The sequence below is a fragment of the Ostrinia nubilalis genome, chromosome 29 (assembly GCF_963855985.1).
Source record: "Ostrinia nubilalis chromosome 29, ilOstNubi1.1, whole genome shotgun sequence".
Lineage (NCBI taxonomy): Eukaryota > Metazoa > Arthropoda > Insecta > Lepidoptera > Crambidae > Ostrinia > Ostrinia nubilalis.
In genome coordinates, this window is record NC_087116.1 from 4397044 (window position 1) to 4412316 (window position 15273).

The 15273-nt window shown below is 38.2% G+C and overlaps 1 long non-coding RNA gene across 1 annotated transcript; it reads right to left on the reverse strand.

Annotated features, from left to right (window-relative positions):
• Positions 1–2475: 2475 nt before the first annotated feature.
• LOC135085763 (uncharacterized) lies at positions 2476–3937 on the reverse strand. The gene is made up of 3 exons (XR_010260210.1): positions 3035–3937; positions 2772–2946; positions 2476–2691 (listed from the first exon to the last, which is right to left on the reverse strand). It is a non-coding gene; the product is annotated as an uncharacterized LOC135085763 (long non-coding RNA).
• Positions 3938–15273: the final 11336 nt, after the last annotated feature.

Here is a 15273-nt window from a genome sequence, read left to right on the forward strand (position 1 = left end):
TTCCTCGATAAATGGGCTATCCAACACAAAAAAATCAAATTGGACCTGTAGTTCCTGAGATTAGCGCGTTCAAGCAAACAAACTCTTCAGCTTTATAATTTATCAGCAAAGATATGGCAATTTACAATTTATTGTGCTTCTGTGCACTGCTAGAAAGCTGTCAAAACTGAGACCCAATTAGATTAAATTATAAACCAACTAGCTAGCTTTTGCCCGCGGTTTCACCCGCGTCAAATTCCGTTTGTCACATATCATCATAAATTAATAGCCTATATGTTATTTCGGGTTATAAACAATAATACTGTAAAGTTTCATCAAAATCCGTTTAGTAGTTTTTGCGTGAAAGAGTAAAAACATCCAAACTTTCGCATTTATAATATTAGTAGGATATATTTTACCTACTGATTTTTAAACAATAAATAATCTTTCTATCCCCACTTATTATTTACATAAGTCTTTGATCGAAGCCTTTAGTAGAAAGGAAGTAGGATTAGCAAGATAGTAAGATAAATATGAATTGTAGAGACGTCAAATTATATTACAAACGAAACCCAATAATCTTCCTTTGTCTCGAAAATTCAGCCAATATTTGGGCCTGAATTTCAGAACCTTTCACAAGCTAACAGCCGGAAATTGTCACAGCCACTGCACCATCATTCGATTTCCTCCCGTATTCTGATAGCACTTAGGTAAGAAGCCCTTTAGATATAGTATAATATCAAGATTGAAAGTCGAAAGAGACTTTATTCCTTTTGAAAGTTTCGGATTTTAGTCTAAAAGTTCATTTAAAAAACTCTCAGATAACTCTTTTATAATGCGCACAGCTAGGGACTGGAATTCGCTGCCTGCTGCTGTCTTTCCTGAACACTGTATCCGGGCCTTTTCAAGGCGAGAGTGAATAGGCACACAGGGCAGATATGTACCATCCTAGACTGTACTATCTCAATTAACACCAGGTGCGATTATGGTCAAATACTTCCCTTGTTATGTAAAAAAAAAACTTGACGTATTCAACGCCTTACAGTACTGCCAGATAATGGGAACCTACCTGATATACCCTCTATGTTTAACAATCCTGATCTTATTAATGCACATTTTCAAAAAGTGCCAGGTGAGGATAAAGTATCCATTTCTCAACTGACCTACTTTGAGTTTCATAGGCATAACAATGCAGCTACTTTTACTCTGCACACAGTCAGTGAGGAGATGGTTCTTAAGACCATCAGAGGAATGAAGTCGAATGCCCGGGGGCATGATGGCCTATCTTTGGACATGCTCCGGCTAACCTTACCCTACTCCCTTAAAGCCATAACTGCGATGGTCAACCAGTCTATACTAGATAGCACATTCCCTGAGAGTTGGAAAATATCGATTGTGAGACCTATTCCTAAAACAAGCCACCCTAACTCAGTAGAGGAACTACGGCCTATCAGCATCCTGCCATGTCTTTCTAAAATCCTTGAGAGGATAGTGTGCGACCAAGTCACTCGATACCTTGAGGATTGTGATATTCTTCCACACTGTCAGTCTGGGTTTCGGAAGGGTTATGGAACGGCCACTGCACTGGCAGACGTGGTTGACAACATACTGGCTGGACAGGATCGTGGCATGGTAACAATTGTGACATTGCTTGATTTCTCTCGGGCATTCGACTCAATCAATACATCTCTTCTCTCATCCAAACTAAAATACTATGGTTTTGATAGCAGATCCGTTAAATGGTTTCATAGTTATTTGACTCAGCGTAGTCAATATGTTGAGCTGAAACAGACGGATGGCACTCTGTTGCGTTCACAGCTGAGTGCAGTCTCTCGTGGTGTGCCCCAAGGTTCGATTTTGGGCCCAATTCTGTACATTTTGTACAGCGCTGACATTGTAAACAGCATAAAGAATTGTCAATATCACTTATATGCTGATGACTTGCAACTGTATCTACCGTTTGCCCCGGCCGACCAAGTGATTGCTGTCAATAAAATTAACCAAGACCTAAATAACATAAATACATGGTGCTTACTGAATTGTCTTACTCTTAATCCTAAAAAATCACAATTTATTGTAATGGGTACCCCCAAGAACATAGCCAGATTTAATGATAATACTTTAAATATTGTAGGTCAGCCTATTGTTAGGGTTGATAAAGTTAAAAATCTGGGATTGGCCATGGATTGCCATTTGAAATTTGAAAATCACATCATTGATTGTGCTAGAAGTAGTTTTTACCGTTTGAAACTTCTATACAAACTAAGACCATATTTAAGTGAGAAGATTCGAATTGCTCTTTGCGAATCACTGGTTCTCAGCAAGTTTAACTATTGCGATACTGTTTATGGTCCATGTATTTTCACAAAATCAGCTAAACTTATCCAAAGAGTGCAAAATGCCTGCGCTCGGTTTTGTTTCACAATTCCACCTCGTACACATGTTACGCCATTCCTCAATGCTGCAGCCATGTTAAAGATGGATGCGCGTAGGAAGCTTCATCTTGCTACTATGATGTTTGGTGTTCTGAGTAAAGCCAAGCCAAAGTACCTTTTCTTGAAGCTGGAGTGGGCACGTGAGCTCAGCCGATATCCCAGAAGAGAATGCACCCATATCTTTAACACCCCTAAACATCGTACTGCAGCTTTTAGAGGCTCCTTCAGGTTTGCTGCTTCTAAATGTTGGAATGACCTGCCACCGCCTCTGCGTGCCCTACAAGTAAAAAAACACTTTTAAAAAAATACTTAAAAACCACCTCATTATTTCACAACAGGTCAAGGAAAAAATCCTACCTTAAATGTATGCACGACACGCCTGGGAGCAGGTCCACTTCCAGCTCCAGCTTCACCTAACTTTCTCCAGCACCTTGTGTGCAGTCCTCATCCACTTGGCTCCGTTTAGTTTCCTGACATGGGTTTATTTTATTTATTTATTTTTTGCTGTTGGTACTCAGTGTATTCTTCTGTCCTGGAATTGTAAATTTATGTTTTATCGTTGCTCAGTGTTAAATGTTAATGATATTGATAGTAATTTTTTTTTTTTACTAATTTCTTACCAATTTTCTTTAATTTATTTGTATAATAGTATTGCATTGCATTATTGTATGTTAGTAATCCGTAGTTGTTGCACGAAATTGGTTACAATGCTGGATGTTATTCACCTTCCCTTTCGTGTGATTGTAGTGCTGCGGATTGCTCTTAATTTGGTTTTATTATTTGGCACTGCTTTCTTGAAATATCCTTTAAATGTACCACATTTCATCAATTTACGTGGCAATTATTCTCACATCTCGTGCACATGTCGGTCGTTGACAGTAAGTGACAGTTCTTTCTTTTTTTTAATCTCTTTTTTTTTTTTTCTTTCCTCAATCACTTTTCTACCATTGATTTTAAATAACTTGAGGCCTTATGGTTATGGCCACATATCAATGGCAATAGATAAGTAAAGAATGGTGTTTTTTGATAATTTATTTGTATTTTTAATCTATTATTTTTTTTTTTAATGTGTTTTAATTATGTAATTAATAATTAAAATCTAAATTTATTGTAATTTATTATAATTTTAATTTATTATTATTGTAATTTATAATTAATGTGAAATGAATTTATTTTTATTAATTAATTTTTATGGTGCTTTCTTGTTTCTTTCTTTTTGTTTGTTTTCTCTTTTTCTTTTGCGCCCCCCTGCTGCGTTCTCCCTGCTGCCGGACTTGTGGACTCCTTTCTCCTCTTGCATCTCCGTCAGCAGGGGTACGCCGTGACAACAGAGGGCCCCCGCTGAAAATCAGTTTCAAGACAAGCCCTGGCGGTCTTGATGTACGCTGAGCGGGTGCCTTTTTGTCAGAGGGGCACAAGCAGTTAATTGTCCACTTGTTTATTTCTCTCTGTTTTAATCTATGTCTTACCTGCTTGTATACCTTTCTTGCAAATAAAAAGTTTTCTATTCTATTCTATTCTATTCTATTCCTTAGAAGTGAAACCTCGTAAGCGCTCCTGCACACGACGCCGCCGCCGCGCCTTTCCACTGTTTATACGCGCCGCGTGAACACCGCTGCCGCGCCGCCGCTGGCGAAATTATGCTTTGACAGCGCGGTGGCGGCGCGGCGGCGGCCCGGCGGCGGTTTTACTCGGCGCGTATGAACAGTGTAGGGGCGCGGCGACGACGCGGCGGCCGCGCGGTGGCGGCGTCGTGTGCAGGAGCGCTTAGTGTAATGGAAGTATTTTTAGGAGGAAGATCCAGAACTATACTATATTCTGTAAGATAAATAGAATTATGAGAAAAAAATGCATGGGACGATATTAGAGATGTCATTAAGAAGAGAAATAAATTATGACAATCTTTAAAGAAAGATACAAAATTATTTCATATATGACAATATTTAAAGAAAGATACAAAATTATTAGTATTTGTGTTTTGTGTTAAGTTACTATGTAAAGTACTGACATAAACGCCCGTATTCACAAACGATGCTTGCTTAAGTGGAGCAGCAAATCGAACGCACAGCGTTGAATAGAGTTCTGTGATTGATTCGTGTGAGATCTCATAGTAATGTTGTGAATACGGGTGAAAAACTATTTGCCCCTTTTAAACTTTGAAGACTAGACAGACCTTGAGACAATGAAGATACTTTTTCGCAAAAAAACAAATGTAAAAAAAATTTACTTCGAAAAAAACAATTGAAACGAACTTCAACTTTAGTTGGTCAAAGAAAAATACCTATTTACATTAAAGCACATTATTATTATGAATAAAACTTTACATAGGCTTAAGACTCATTTCAAATTTTATTACCTACTTACATTACTTATAACAAAAATACCATAATATTGTTCCATTCAAATTCGAAAGTAATAATACAGTGTTGTAACAAATCGCCCATTTCACTCTGAAATTATTGACGGCCATGTGGAGAAAGGAAAGCATAGAAGGAGACTGCTGGATCTAGACTTAAAAAAAAGAGAAAAATAGGCTGAGGGGCCAAGTAGTTGCTGAGAAGAAGTGGAAGAAGAAACTTAGTCACGTTAGTTCGCCTTTTAAATTACAGTTTAATAGAGGAAATAAAATATCATTTTTTAACTAATGCTGACAAGTGAGCTATCAAGATCATTAAGTTTGTCCCTTATCGTACTTATCTTACATTCCTAAAAATTGCCCAACTAACAATAAGAATAATTGCTATAAATGAGCTTATGTATAAGAGAGCTTAAAGACACTAAAGAAAGAAAGAAAGAAAGAAAGAAAGAAAGAAAAATTATATTTGACAACTAATAAAAAAGTGAAAACTAACAATTGGTGTTGTAGGGTGCTATAACTCTCTTATAAACCGAAAAAAGGTGATAAAACGGGACTACGAGTGATAATACAGAGATACATTAGTGGTATAGTGAGGTGCTATTGGAGAAATTATTTCCATTTTGAATGTTTAGTGGGCGATAAAAGGTTACCGCAAGCTAGAGTGGTACCTACGTTGTGAAAATCACTGTACCTATGGTATTATCTCGAAAACGAATATTGCTTATTTTCTTCTTTGCCTTTTCCGTGCACCTTCGTCCAAAGAATACCGCCCCAACTCCTAAGTAGACCCAAAAGTTTCCCTTGTTCTTTGCGCTGAGATATGCAAAAGGAATATTAATAACTTAGAATCTGGCTTGGTAATTCGTATAAATCATGTTTGATAATTTGAACATTTGAACTCTATTACACAAAATTAAATAGTCTATATCTATAAAAGCGAAAGGTCACTGACTGACTCATTCACTCATCACGAAATCTCAGAAACTACAAGTGTTAGGAGTCTTAAATTTTTAGAACGTAGGTGCTCACTAAGGACGGATTTTATGAAACCAGATCATCGGTTCCCCTAGTGGGGGGCCTGCCCACACTACGTCTTCCGGCTCGTGGTCGCCACTCGAGAACTTTTCTGCCCCAGCGGCCATCAGCTCTGCGAGCTATATGCCCCGCCCACTGCCACTTGATTTAGCAATTCTGCGGGCTATGTCGGTCACTTTGGTTTTGATGCGAATCTTCTCATTTGTTATTATTTTTTCTACCAGATTTCTCAGTTACTAGAAGAAAACATGTGTTACAAACAAACATAGTGTGGCAAATTAATACCACAAACATAGCTCCAAATAATTCACTTATGTCTACCCATTGTTCTGAATATTGTCATAGCAAACATTTTCTCTTACTCATGTGTTAGTAGTTACACTTTATGTGAAGGGAATACGTGCGATATTAGAATGAGCGGCGTTGTAAATGTTGTTACGCAGATTCTAGGGTAGTGAGGAGAAGGTTTAGTATCGATATAGTGTCGATATAAGTCCTAAAAATATGACCTGTCTTAGTCTTTTCAAGGCAATAGCAAACTTCAATTTTCCTTAAGTAAATTGAAAGAAGCGTCTCATTATTTCATTGTGACTAGATGTCTCGACAGATTCTGTCCAAATATGACAGTCTCAGGCCGTTCAGATTTACAAAATTTGAAAATTTTCCAAAAAAAACGTTTCTTTATTTTTTGTACCTACAAAGCTTATCTTGATAATTCAGAGCTTCAAAATTGTTATTATTATGACCTTGTTTTTCTGCGTGGGATGCTCGGTAAAGCCTTTATCCCCGATTTCCCCTGTTGTCACAACAGGGCAATGTATCAATAAAATTAAACATAATCACAGTCGGCGTGGATTTTTTTCTGCGTAAAGTTTAATCTGAAAGTTTTCTTCAAAAAAGTTATTATTACGACCTTGTTTTGCATAATATGCTCGATAGAGCCTTTTTTTGTAACAAACAGGGTTTCACCCTGTACGTAGGTACATGAACAATATATCGATAAAATAAATGTAATCAAAATCATAGCCGACATGAGAATATAGTCTTTTTGTCACTGTGAGGGTGAAAACGGAAAGAAATAATATCGATAAATGTAATCACAGTAGCCATGTCCCATCACTATTGATCAGAAATCAAAACAGAGCGCATAGAGGACTGAACCAATACTACGTGAGGTGAATGGCGCTCCAGATATAACGAGCTACAGTCGGAGTTTCATTAGCTCAGGGCAATCACAAAAGAAACTTTATTTGAGTTAGGACTATACTACGTACTTAGGCGACTTTTTAGCGATGCAGTAGCGATTCTGACGCGCGTTCGCATCGATACAGTCGCAATGCGGTCGCTAGCTGTGCCCCCTCGCCCACATAAACGCGCTTCTGTTGCGATGCAAACGCGATTCAGACGATTTCCCTCCGTTCTCTCCCCAATGTCGTCCGACACGGTCGCGCGTTTGCATCGATACAGTCGCGCTGCTGTAGCGCGTTAGTAGCGCGTTGGTTACTACGTGAGGTGAATGGCGCTCCAGATATAACGAGCTACAGTCGGAGTTTCATTAGCTCAGGGCAATCACAAAAGAAACTTTATTTAAGTTACGACTAAATTGTCTATAGATTTCCCTGTATAATTTTAGTTAGCTTAGCAACAGGAATCTGCAATATCACTTTACTATTATCGAAACAATTTACTTTTAACTAACCTTTGTTTTGTCATCTGTCATCCGCTTTGTTCTAGAGGGAAGTAGGGTTCCCAACTTCGAACTCCTCCTATGTTCTTCTGATTAATTTCGTTGAGGGTCCAATGACAGTTTAACTTTCCCCCGGGACAAACTTGACCTTCACTGGTTGGGTTATTGGCGGTCAAGCTGTAGATCCTGGCTACACAGGAGTTGCAGCTGTGGGAACGAGAGGTGGGAATAGTCCCGTGTTTAATTCAGGGCTAAGGTATCACGCGTGTTTTTACTTCTAAGTATTACCAAAATGTTTGGTAGCAACTACACAATCTATCTACGAGTAGGTATATCTATAAATCTCAGAAACTACAAGTGCTAGGAGTCTCAAATTTTGCATGGGGGTTCCTTTTAGAACATAGGTGCTCACTAAGTCGGGATTTTGAAAAATTCAACCCCTAATGGGGTAAAACATGAGCCACGCGTACGAAGTCGCGGGCGGCCGCTACTTATTTATAACTCCTTCTTCATCCCTAATGTCTGTTTTATTCGAAAATGTATGCCTCATTCCTGAACAAACCCAATTTCAGGAATTAGCCTAAATCGAACCCAAAATCGGTTCGCCCAGTCATAACAAGGGACTCTCCCTACCCTCAATGTTGGCAATACTGGTGATAATAGCCACTAAAGTTTATAGCGCCAAGCTGTGAAATAGCCCATTATCGGCGCTTACGAATTGCCCTGGCTTCGGTCCTTTCGCCTAGGTTGAGCGCACGGTAAAAGGCAGGCCAAGTTATGAATTTCGTGAAAGTTTGGACGAACGACGACTTATAACGATTTAGTTTGTTATTATTTTTATGTTCTTTCGTTCGTTATCTTTAGGTTTATGTGTACGATCTTAGATACAATTTAAATCTTATTTCTCGCCCTCTTTCATGACACACCAATACCATATTATGAACCATTAGTATCTAAAAATGTGTTTACCTAAACACTAGAATAGAATAAAATAAGAATAAAAATAGCCGCGTAATATTTTCTTTTGAAGAACGAAGGTAATTAAATATAAAATAAAAGCTTATTGTATACCATAATGAATGCACAACAAAGTACGCAATTATCGCAGAACTTGGCTTATTTTCATCGTTTTTCCATTTGCTAGGTTCTTATCTTAGACCTATTTAGGTCAAGTGGCACTGCGGGTAGTCTGAATTAACTCCAGGCGACTTCTTAATCGATGGCTTATGCGAGAATAATAATTTGCTTTCCGATAGTGCTGTGGAGAATCTAGAAATTCCGATAGTTATTAACTTTCCCAATATTAAAAAAAGTTATTTTTCACAATAATTATAAAGAAGAAAGTTTGTGAGTGTGTATGTTTGTTATTTCTTCACATATAAACGGCTGGAGTGATTTTAATAAAATTTGGTATGGAGTTAGCTGACATCCTGAACTAACGCATAGGCTACGTTTTACCGCGGGACACAGCTAGTAATATCATAAATGAGAAAGTTTATGGGGATGGTTAGATGTTTGCTACTCTTTCGCGCATAAACTACTGAACGGATATTGATAAAAATAAAATAAAAAAAATAACATTATGAATGCCGTCTGGGACCCAAGCGGTTAAAGAACGTCAAACAAATAATTAAAATAGATAGTCCTTTAGTTTATACTTTAGCATGACAGTTTATTTATAACGATATTGAGTTATTTGGTCAAATTATTTTATTTTTTATGAACGAACTTGGCTTATTCACTCCCTTAATATTTTAATTAAGTTATTGAAGTACTTAGTTGAGAACTCAAGAGAAAACCCTTTAGAAGTATTCGTACCTATCATTGAAAAGTTTTTGCAGCATTCAATTAAAATAATGAAAATTTATTGTTAATAAGTACACACGACAGCACATCGGGTTACCCATTTTTGTTGAAAACTCGCCCCTATTGCAACTACACAAGAACCCACAGTGGTTACGTTGACGTGCCGTCGTCCGTACATTATAATACCTACTATTATGAGGAAAGCTTGGTTGTTTGTTTGTATTGAATAGACTCCGGAACTACTGGACCGATTTGAAAAATTATTTCACCATTAGAATCCCACACTATTTCTGATGAACATAGGTATATCAATATCTAATATCTTTCCTTAAAGGTTAATTTACATTTGTTTTGTCACCTGTCATCCGCTTTGCACTGCAGGGAAATCGAACCTTAACTTCAAACTACTCCTATGTTCTTCTGAATAATTTCGTTGCGGGTCCAATGACAGTTTAACTTTCCCCCGGAACGAACTTGACCTTCATTGGCGGTCAAGATGTAGATCCTGGTTACACAGGAGTTGCAGCAGTGGGAACGAGAGGTGGGATTAGTCCCGAATCTAATAGTCCATGTACTCTTCTGAAGTACCCTGATGTAGGTACCTATAAGCTAGATACTAGTCCAGTATTTTTTGCGAACTAAGAGGATTTAAACCCTCTGGCCTCTAATAGATAAATCTCAGTCCATGAAATATTATTTGGTCATTTTCTTTGTATACCTATTGATGTTATTGTAAGAAATTATCTTTGATCACTTTGTGCCCTGAATAACCGATTAACTATATTGATATTGTATACAATATCTTTATAGTAGTAGACTCACATTACTTCCCATTAAATATCATATTTTTATACCTGGAACAAGCATTTGACCGCAATCGCACCTGATGTTAAGTGAGATGCAGTATAGGATGGTACATATCTGCCCTGTAAGTCACTATTCACTCTCGCCTTGAAAAGGCCCGGACTGAAAGACAGCAGGAGACAACGAATTCCAGCCCCTAGCTGTTCGCATTATAAAATAATTATCGTAACGCTTAGTGCGAGCTGGTGGAATGTCCACAATGTAGGGCTGGTGCGCTACCCTGCATCTGGTTCCCAGACGGCCCCTGCCATCGCCAGGCAACCAGACCACCTTCTGATGGAATTATATTGTGTAATTTCTTCCCACATTTCTGAAGAAAACCGATAGAGATGCTACTTTATGACGATGGTCAAGTTCTTGGTGCGAAGCTTCAACAAGGGTGGAAGCAAGCATCATCCGAAATTTATTTATTAGTGAGGCTTCTACCCACCCTCTGATTGTGCTCATCCAACAGTATAAGCAATCCTAATGGGATCGCATTGATGTGTAGATAGGGTTGCCAGGTGTCCGGTTTAGCCGGACATGTTAGGCTTTTTAGGGACTTTTCCGGCCAAAAAATGTCTTGTCCGGCCTGTCTGGCTTTTGTTAGGCTTTTTATGTGGCTGCCGCGCCAGTCGAAAGCACACATGCGCGTATCAGGACGAAGATGATAGTAGAACTCACTCATGAGCTATGATACTAATTGCGTGGCATGGTAAAAAAATGCGTGTCCGGCTTTTAGGGTAAAATGTCCGGCCAAATTAAGCACCGAGTCCGGCTTTTGTGTTTTTGGACCTGGCAACCCTATGTGTGGACCATTGTGCGTAGAGATTAAGGAAAACTATTACACGCTATGAATCGGCGTCGTTATTGATTGGGATCATTTCTATGGTATTCAATTGAAATTGGCTTACAAACAAACCCAAGGATGAATGAAATTATGATTAATCTCTAATATTGTTGACTTCACAGATCACAGAAACTAAAGGGAGATGTGAGAAGGGGGTGGGGCCGGTGTTGCAGCAATATGCCTAAAAACAGGACACATTGCTCGTGACAGCAATGATGACAGCAGCGACGTCATAATGTAAACAGTTTACATTGCTTGCGTAGTACCTACTAAAGATAATATCCGAACGTTAAATACTGCTACCGATACCGCAGTGGATAATGAGCGCATATTTTGATTCCTTTGTGTGTGTGAATTTCTAATGCGACACTTGAGTTTCGAACTCAGCGCATAATTGAAATTTGTTAAATTGTATAGAGGTGAAAACTATAGGCTTTGACCAACTACACTGTATCTATGCAATTTATATGTATATTTGTAAGCTGTTTGTTTTCTGAATAAAACAAAATAAATAAATAAATAATAAATAAATTAGTTGGCATCTCTCTATATCTCTATGGTTGACTTCGAACTCCTCCTATTTTCTTCTGATTAATTTCGTTGCGTGTCCAATGACAGTTTAACTTTCCCCCGGGAAAAACTAACAAACTACAAGTAGTAAGCGGAAGAAAAAGCTCACTGCCACTTTAGCTTTCCATTTGTGTGATGTGATGTGATGTGATGGCAGTCAATTCACCTTTTGTTTCTGGAGCTTAAAGCTCTCAAGATGTAAGCTTATAAGTTCGCACGTACAAAGCTTAAGGAAAACTGAAAGTACCCGCCTCAAAGTAGTTCATTAATCACCAGAAAGTGAGTCTAAGAAAGATATATGAGCGAGTTCAATGTGCGTGTAAGATTTATTTTATACCGCTTGTTTGTATTTTATTTTCACGGTAACAACGTTGTTAGTTGAAGGTAGAATAGGCTTGGATTATTTTTGTTTCTGTTTCTTACCTGTGCATAATATTGAACAAGGCTAGTTTCCTAAAAAAATTTTTTTAGTCCGTCAATTTTAGTACAAAACAATATTGGACACGTATATTTTTAATTGTCAATCGAACAAATAATTACAAAGTTATAGTGCATTGAAGTTCCGCGCGACGTCACAAAGTGCTGCACTTTTACGCACTCACTGACGTCACGGGCCTTTTCTTTAGAACTTTGGCACGCTTTATCTCTTTACATTTTCATTAGTTTTAAAAAGTGAAGAATACGTGTCGAGTAGTTTTTGATAAGCTAACTGACGGACTAATTAAAACTCTTGCTTTTTTACCCAGGAAACATCCTTTAGAAGTGCGAATAATTCTAATGCTCGCTTCCGCAGCTTCGGCTTGCTGGTCGCCTTCGGCGACCAGCCTCAGCCGCTCCAGCTCGCACGGCTGCCGGATATATGTTACGCCAGAGCGGAAGGACCGCACTTCCCGCAGCGCCGGAGATAAGGCAATCCTAATGCTTCCTTGCATGCTTGCTTGCTTGCATGCTTGCTTGCTTGCATGCATGCTTCCTTGCTGCTTGCTTGCATGCTTGCTTGCTGCTTTCTTGCATGCTTGCGTGCTTGCTGCTTGATTGCATGCTTGCTGCTTGCTTGCATGCTTGCTTGCTGCTTGCTTGCTGCTTGCTTGCTGCTTGCTTGCTGCTTGCTTGCAGGCTTGCTTGTTTGCATCCTTGCTTGCATGCATGCTTACATGCTTCCTTGCAGCTTGCTTGCATGCTTGCTGTTTGATTGCATGCTTGCTGCTTGCTTACATACTTGTTTGCATGCTTGCTTGTCTATTTATATTTGTTAACTTATAACATTTTTATATTTCATATTTGTTAAAATTATGGTATTTTGTATATTATGAATGATAATATTTATGGCATTGGTTTAGATGCCAATAAATGTTATGCCTAGAAATCGTTATTAAAAAAACAAGTATACAGAAAAAATATATACTAAAATATTATTATAATAAAAGTGGTTATGGCAAAAAAAATATGCCTTATGAATTATTCTGTATGAACGTTATGCGAAATGATGAGTATGCCAAAAAACTTTATGCACTCTTAAATTATGACAATATTTTTTATGCAACCGAATATGGACCCCTTCTCAGCACTGGCCCATTTAGTGTCCCTAAGCAATGGTAAGGACGTGTAAAAGTTATTTTTAAAAGCCTACTTGTAAACATAAAATGAGTTTTTGACTTCGCATGTTTGTCCCGTATTCACAAAATTAAATGATGCTTGCTTAATTGAAGCAACAAATCGATCGCACAGCGTTGAATAGAGCTCTGTGATTGGTTCGTGTGTCACCCTGTGAGACCTCATAGTAATGCCTGTGAATAAGGGCGTTAGTCGTCTTTTAGACATCTATGGGAAGAATGTTTGAGTCTTATCAAGACTGCCGCAACCACACGACTATTAATAAACATATCAACAAATTCAAACGGTTATTATTGCAATAAACTAAAGTGTAATTGCTATGACTGCTAGATAGTGCCATTAGTTGCCAAGCAACGCGCCAGATGGGAACCACCATGTGGGTTGACATGGATGCAGTAATAGAAATGGATATGGTGTTGGAATAAGAAATCCCATTGAGCTACACTATTCAACAGGGCAACCAACTACTTTAAAAATATTTAGAGCAAAAAAAAAAGTTTCAATAAAAGGTATACTGTTAATAACTACCTAAAGAAATGTTTAGAGATAAGCAAAAAAGTTTCAATAAAAGGTATACTTTTACACAATCGTTCATGGCCGTTGTGGAAAAAATCCTTGGGGAGAGGCCATTCATTGTCCAGCAGTGGACGTCTTTTTGCTGAAACAAAAGACCTGGCCGTATGTTAGTCCCATTGAAAAAAAGCATTTGAGAAGAATTTATTTACGATTTTCATTTGTTTTTTTATATCTTTATCCCTACTTCCATACTAATATTAAAGTACGTACAAATTCGAAAGTACCTCAGTCAGTCTGTGTGGCTTTCACGCCTAAACCACGGAACCGATTTCAATGAAATTTGGAACAGACATAGTTTGAGTCCCGGGAAAGGACATAGGATAGTTTTTATTCCGGTTTTGAAACAGGGACGCACGCGATAAAGATTTTATGTAACGGTCAAAAGTTCACGCGGGCGGAAAGCTAGTTTTAAATAAGATAACATTCAGAATCCATAATGTTTACATAATAGTATAACTACTTATACTTTTCCTTGTAAAATAAACCATGTTTTCAAACAGGGTTTAATCCCGTCTAATGTCCAGTTTAAACTTCCAACAAAACTCTTAATATCTGCTAAGTCCACATTTCTAAGCTCCAAGTAAAATATCACATGCTGAGCGCAAAATTTAGTTCGTCTATTGGAGAGAACATTTATGTGACATTCGCACAATTTCTCCAATATCGCGAGTCATACATCAAGTCAGAATACACTAGCTTTTGCCCGTGACTTCACCCACATATGTTTGGTCTATTACATAAAGAAATGAAAGCGCGCGTGTCTCTTTTTGAAAACAATGATAAGAACTACTCTATGTTTTTACTAAAAATAAATAATAAATAAAATGAATAATAGAGCTAAGTTTTCAAATAGCTATACATAATATGCTATACTGACGACCTCATAAAGGTAGCAGGAAGGCGCTGGATGCAGGCCGCTACCAACCGGCCGTTATGGAAATCATTGGGGGAGGCTTATGTTCAGCAGTGGACGTCCTATGGCGGATGATGACGATGATACTATCCTATACTTATACCTCTACTATCTTTGTTTATCCACAATGCAGAAGCTTGGCCTGCATCTCCCTGATGGAAAGTGATAAGAAAAGTCGAACCTTAACTTCGAACTCCTCCTATGTTCTTCTGATTAATTTCGTTGCGGGTCCAATGACAGTTTAACTTTCCCCCGGGACAAACTTGACCTTCATTGGTTGGGTTTTTATTGGCGGTCAAGCTGTAGATCCTGGCTACACAGGAGTTGCAGTGGTGGGTAAGAGAGGTGGGAATAGTCCTGTTATGGCGACAGACTTAAGTAAGATGGTGGTAGCTAGTCAGGCTGACTTAAAACAAGCCAATCAAGTAGAAAAAGGAATTTGGTACCACTGGGAACCTAACCCCAGACCTCTGAGTAAGCATGACTGGTTTTATCCTGATTTTCAAACTAATCTCTATACCAAACCTTAATCTGTCCAATGTTTTGACTGTAAAAAGGTTACAAACAGACAGAATTCCTTTCGCATTTAAGTATGTATGTATGTAT